This window comes from Ptychodera flava, chromosome 11, assembly GCF_041260155.1.
Source record: "Ptychodera flava strain L36383 chromosome 11, AS_Pfla_20210202, whole genome shotgun sequence".
In the NCBI taxonomy this organism is placed as follows: domain Eukaryota; kingdom Metazoa; phylum Hemichordata; class Enteropneusta; family Ptychoderidae; genus Ptychodera; species Ptychodera flava.
Window position 1 is genome coordinate 24925423 of NC_091938.1, and position 6718 is coordinate 24932140.

The window sequence follows — 6718 nt, forward strand, 5'->3', positions numbered from 1 at the left end:
GATATTTTCTCCATAGGAAATCACCGACAAAATATATTGATTCTTTTAAATACATACACATTATCGACCATCTTCGCAAGCAAAGAAGATGCAGTGGTGCCCTACATAATTTAAACACCTTGAACTGTTAAAACTTATGGAAAACAAATAGAAGGACAGACTAGCAATGGGTATTGTTCAAGGTGTGAAGCGGTTACGTAATCCCTCCATGTACACCTCGCCTCAGGTAGCTCTCGACTATCTTTTCCAGAGAGTACCGACCATGTACCCTTCGGTAGTTTCCGGATTTTTGCCAATTTTTCAGTGAAATTATGTCGGCAAAGTTCGTGTTGTTGTTGTCGTGTGATGCTAAGCGATTGGCGAACTGGCGAAAAAAGGAAAGTTTTGAGCTTCAGGGAGGTGAGTTTTACCATTTTAAAAATTCCTCTCACATTTTTATGAATATATAATGAGTGTGTTTGAACGATTTGAAAGTCTTTCGTCGATACTATCAGATTTTACTCATAAGTGTTTATGAAACTGCTGGCCTGTTATGTTTCGATTGGCCTGAGGCAGTGTTTCTGCCCTGAGAGCACACAAAGTAAGTATGGTTGCTACGAGGCAGGCAGCACGATGCCATCTCGTCCTACTTTTCGCTTAAGCTCGTGCAATTGTCAATCACGAGTAAAGTCTCCAAAAAGACTAACATCTGTGAAGCTTTGGCAATTTAGCAATGTTTAAGGTAGAACGCGTCTAAGGGACACTTTTGAAGAATAGTCACTTTCTTGGTCAAATTGGTAAGTTTTTGCCAGGAAAGTTGGTAGCATCTAAGTTTGCTCGAAAAAGCATCGGTATATACTAATGCAAAATTAATCATCACAGTAACGCACCTATTTTGAATAACAACATGAAAGTAATCGCTCTAAATCCGTCACATCTTTACTTTGCAACATGGAAACCAACATCACTACTCATTAGATAAGTAAATAACTAGAATCCAACTCATTTTAAAGACCAGCGTTTTAAGATATTTTACCTTCTTCGCCAATAGCGTATCTTTCTTAATGAAAGACCACTGTCCAAAAGTTTAAAACTCATTCATCATCATACGTCTTAAACTTAATGCTCTTTGTTTCTCCTGTACCGCAATAATATAAGTTAATGTTGACTTTAGGAAAAAGAATGATGTCTGCTAAAATAACCATTGTTGAAAATTTCTTCCTTGTTAGATCATAGAAATATAAACTGAATGCATGAAATTGCCACAACTTTTCTTCGTCAATATGAGAACGATTTATAAGCATAGCATAGTAATGGTAAACGTTTAGCATTCACTTTTCTACATTTTCAAATTTCGTTGAGTAGAGCCTCGTCTCATCAGGATGTTCAGTGTTTTGCTTAGTCCGTGACTTTTAAAGAGAAAAAGACTTTCTCTGGATCTAGGCCTACAAACGAGATGTTATACGCCAACACCATTTTGCTATGTAGATCAATACATGTACGTTAAACGATCCCAGAGAGGCAGAACAATGCTCCAATCTAATTTAGAACTTTTCTTGTTCGCAGAAACAATATGACGTTAAAACAACTCCAATAATCCAAACCATACAAGGTAATACAATTACCAGGCCGTATCAACACAAATATTTTCAATATCCGGCAGGACCATCTTGAACCACGAATATAAGTAATACATGGCTGTACCAGGTGTCTGGAATGGGTAAGCGTACCCTGCTAGCATGCAAACCCGTCAAGAATGGCCCTCAATTATCATAATCAATAGTTGAATCCAGTGAAGCTTCTGAATCACTCTATTAGTAAAAGTCAGGAATGCTGTCACGTATCATTTGAGTAACAGATATGTCGTACTTAATAATAATAATTTATTTTTCTAGAGCAATTTCCATCAATGAAATAACAAAGTTAACTGATTTACAATAAAAATACAAAGATCATAAAATACAATGGATATAGAAATATAATAAACTGCACAGTCTGATAAAAAGACACACTCGACAATATGTATTTGGAAATTATGCTTCTGTTGCGCCTGTAGTTAGGGGAATTTACGAGTTGAGGTACCATTCTGGATCGTAATTCAGTAACTGAAGCTGACACACAACGATGTAGATTGTAACACAACCTTGTACTTTATTGCAAGATGGCGACCGTGTCGTTCACCGTCAGCGGTCTGATCTCAAGTCCCAGTCTAAACTCTCTACCAAGTTAAATACATCTTCAAACTTACATAACTACAAAAGTTATCACGTGGTAATTTTCCCGCCAGTCTTGATTGTTCTTAAGATTAAATAAGATCACATCATGGAATATCCCGTTCTCGATTATCTCATTGTAATCTTAACCAATAATTAATTAAACTATCACACTATCTCTTATCTGCTTCTCGTACGATCTGAGTCAATGACCTTCACACGCCTTGGCAACGTGAGGGACGCTTCAAGATACAATCTCTACAATGAGGGGCGTTACACTCTCCCACCTTTTTATAACCAGCGTCCTCGCTGGTCAAAACGAGTGACGAAGCATGGCGATAGCTAACAATGGCAATCTACTTAAAATAAAAAATATACATTAATCGTAAGGCAGTGTGGTTAAAATACGCATAAATCACATATTTTACAAGTTAGCATAAAGTCATTCATTATTCGTGCACCTACAAAATTACTGACTTACATTAACGCATCTAAAATACATACAGAAATACTAATAAAATCACTAAAATACATCCAACTACAAACTCAAAGTTCAACTATTCTACATAAAATACAGGAAATCGACGAAAATCATTCGAAAATCGTAACATGTATCAATGATTATTTTCTTGAATTTTGTGAAAGGGTGGGTTAGCTTGAAGGGGTGGACATAGAGAAGGATGACGTAATTTTGCTTAGTGTTTTCTGACATCAAGGTCAAAGATTCAGGGTAACCATAGTAACGACCGATAGCTATTACTAGACTGCAGCAAATAGCAACTCCTGTGCCAACATACGGGGGTCTTTCTATCTCCAAAAATATTCATAAAACGTAAAACAACAACAGCAAAACATCGACACAAAACATCATCAACCGACTTCAAAAACTCCAAAAATAAACGCGATAAACCTCACTATCGCTCTATTTCCAAAAACTCAATTCCTCAGGCCATTGGGTCAAATCTAAGGACCATTGTATCACTTACGGATCAGTAGCACTGGCATTCCTAGCCAACTGAGGGGAGATACACAACAATACATCCAAAACTCCTTGCACTTACTTCTTCAACAACAACATAACTTCAATTTCATCAAAACAAAACAAAACAACACTTCAAAAAGAAAGACGCCTCGTTTGCCTACAAGTCCAGAGTATTATCCTAATAAAAGAGTGGTTTCCAAAATACCAGAAGATACAACCAACAAAACTGAAAAGTCATGCATCTTGTTCTTCGTCGTCGCACTTTATGGGTGGATATATTCCGAAATTCTGCTTCTTATGACTGTCAGTTCATTCGTCACGTAATCAGTCCGTGTTGCAAAGCCGACTGGAAGGTGAACCACAAGCATCGCTGACGTTGGCTGGTCGTACTTGTTTGGACTCAAACACATTTCAATTTTCTTCAGCCATTTCTGTAGACATCCATTCTCTCGTCAGGTGTATCTTCGAGGCATGACGTTTGCACCAACATTAATAATGTCACATTGCCTACCTCGGACGTCCATGTCTGCAAGCCGCCCTCGTCTCTCCGGTCATAGTTCACCTCCATCCGCTGCGGTGCATCTTCGATCAACCGCTACATATCACCATACAGTCGCTCGTGCTGCTGGTTCAGTGGTCCTTCGTCGGGTCTGCCATCTCTCATACACGCCCCTCGTTGACTCCACCACCAGATCTCAGAATCCTACAGCCGTGCTGCTTCAGTATACCCGGATTCTCCACCAAATTGTTGCGCTCGTAGTTAGGGGAATTACGAGTTGAGAGGTACCAGTCTGGATCGTAATGCTTTCAGTAACTGAAGCTGACACACAAAGATGTAGATTGTAACACAACCTTGTACTTTATTGCAAGATGGCGACCGTGTCGTTCACCGTCAGCGGTCTGATCTCAAGTCCCAGTCTAAACTCTCTACCAAGTTAAATACATCTTCAAACTTACATAATTACAAAAGTTATCACGTGGTAATTTTCCCGCCAGTCTTTGATTGTTTCTTAAGATTAAATAAGATCACAGCATGGAATATCCCGTTCACGATTGTTCTCATTAAAATCTTCACCAATAATTAATTAAACTATCACACTATCTCTTATCTGCTTCTCGTACGATCTGAGTCAATGACCTTCACACGCCTTGGCCACGTGAGGGACGCTTCAAGATACAATCTCTACAATGAGGGGCGTTACACTTCCATATCTACGACAGAGCTTCTTTAGGTCTTGCCAGTCTAGCTTTCGAGAAGTCCCGCCTCACTATATTGCCAATGACGTATAACTCGCAAGTAGTCATGAACTGCAATCTCTATGGTACTCTGGAGTTATGATAAAAACAGAAATGCTCATATTTCGGTTTATGGAGTGCACGTTCAGCAGCTCCAATGCTAGCAACAACAATTTGACCTCTTTATTGCTGATTGCAATTGCATGATTGTGTGGTTGTTACTAAAAATACCACCAATGACGCTGTAGCTCCGCCGATGTGTGGACAGGTTAGGTAAGTGGTTGTTGGCATGGAGCTGTTGGCAAATAGTTGATGATGAAGTGGCATGAGGTGGATATGGACCCAAAGAACCCAAAAGATGATTAAATATATAAATCAGAAAAATTCTAGGCTACAGTATAAGCTGCCTACAGATAGTTTAATATGGAAAAACAGTTAAATAATTCAGAAATAAGAAATAGCTCTCCGGAAATAGTAATGATGCCCTTCCCTGTTGATCTCACTGCATGTGAAAATACACAACCTGGCGTCTGTAAATTGAATGTATACCAAGTGAACATTTTAAGTCACAGTTAACTGAATTCAATGCAGTTTCCAAAGAGTACTTTGAAAATGATGAAAAATGCTTATCTGGGCTTTGTGTTTGTAAAACCTTATGGCCGATAATTGTCATAGTATTGAAAAAAGTTAAATTTGACGAAATTACTATTTTTAATAGGTATATTTTCCTTAAATAAATACATTACCCTGTTAAGAATATATGCTAGAAGTGTTTAAAAGTAATTTCTTTAAAAAAAAGATAACTTAATCTGCGACCATAGGACTTTTCTTCTTTGAGTTTAACATACATGTATTCAAACATTGCAGTTTATTCAATGTTGTGCTGTGCAAAATTTATAAGATGACTGAAAAATAAAAAGTTTTGCAGAATTAAAGTCTTTGACATGTAAAATTATGGGTTGACATACGAAATAATGGTTAATCTGTTGGAAGTACTACTTTACTGTAACTTAAAAAAGAAGAGTTCATGCAGAAAAGGAAACATATATTTTCAGCAATGTAGTTTTAATTTTGACTTTACTTCAAATATGCCTTTGCCGGATACCAAATATATAGGATGAAATATTAAAATCAGCCATGTTCAGTAAAATGCACACAAGAGCATTGATGCTTTTCTAATTTGATTTGATTTGATTTGCGTATGTTATCCTTATATGACAGTCAGTACAATATGGAACTTGAACATAACACAGTGACTGTAAATAAGTATGCCGTAAATGCAATGGTGTGGCTGCATCCACATGCAGCAATAGGAATGCCTTTGTCTCTCGCCCCTCATTTCCAACCTGCCGCATCCCTGAAAAATAGTTTGGTCTTATATGTATAATGTTAATAATTTCTGTATTTGTTAAAATTTGCGCATCTCAAAAACTTTTGATCATAAATATTTTCATTGTTTTTTCCCTCATTATGACTGACCAGTCAGTAAAACTGTTTACTATGAATAATTGTGCATTTTTTCCTCAGTATTTGACATTTTCAGAATATCTTCTTATTCAATTTGTCATTTCCTAAAAGTTAAAAGGCTTCTTTGTGTCGGTCAAGCTTTCCACAGGCAGTAAATTCAACAAGCATCAAACGTGACAGATACTTCATATAGGAAGGTCTGCCTCTAGAGGGCGGGCATCATGAACGGTGTTTGTTAGTTATTTCCTCCAAATAGGCTTCTACAGGGAAACGCATGTGGCACAAGACCACTAATTAATTTCCCATAGGCCACCAGAGTAGCGTTGAGCTCAATTTTCCTATTTAAAACATTCAGCGGCACAAATCCTCTTAACAGGTGTTAGGTCAATATCAGCCTGACTACTGATAAATTTTCGTGTGGGCAAGTCCATGGAAATTATTAGATAGCGATGAAAATAGCACCTTTAGTGGTGTTTTTGACAAAATTCAGGCTTATTGCTATCATTTCTATGGGCCTCAGAACTCCACGTATTACCACAGAATGCTTCAGTCATTTTTCACAACAGTTTGCATTTTAATTCAGGCAGAAAAATGTCTTTACAAAAACACTTCACATTGAAGTTCAAACTAAACAAGCATCCATGCAAGTATCAAAGCTTCAAAGTCTGCACTATTTTTCTTCCGAATCATCTTCGTGGGTAACGAACCCAGAAGTGAATTAGTGGTCTTGTGCCATGTGAGTTGTAAACATTAAACATGGCCGCCGTAGATGCAGATGTTCGATTAACCTGTCTCAAATTTCCACTCATTTTCGTTCATATGACTCTGGAACTCAAGGAAA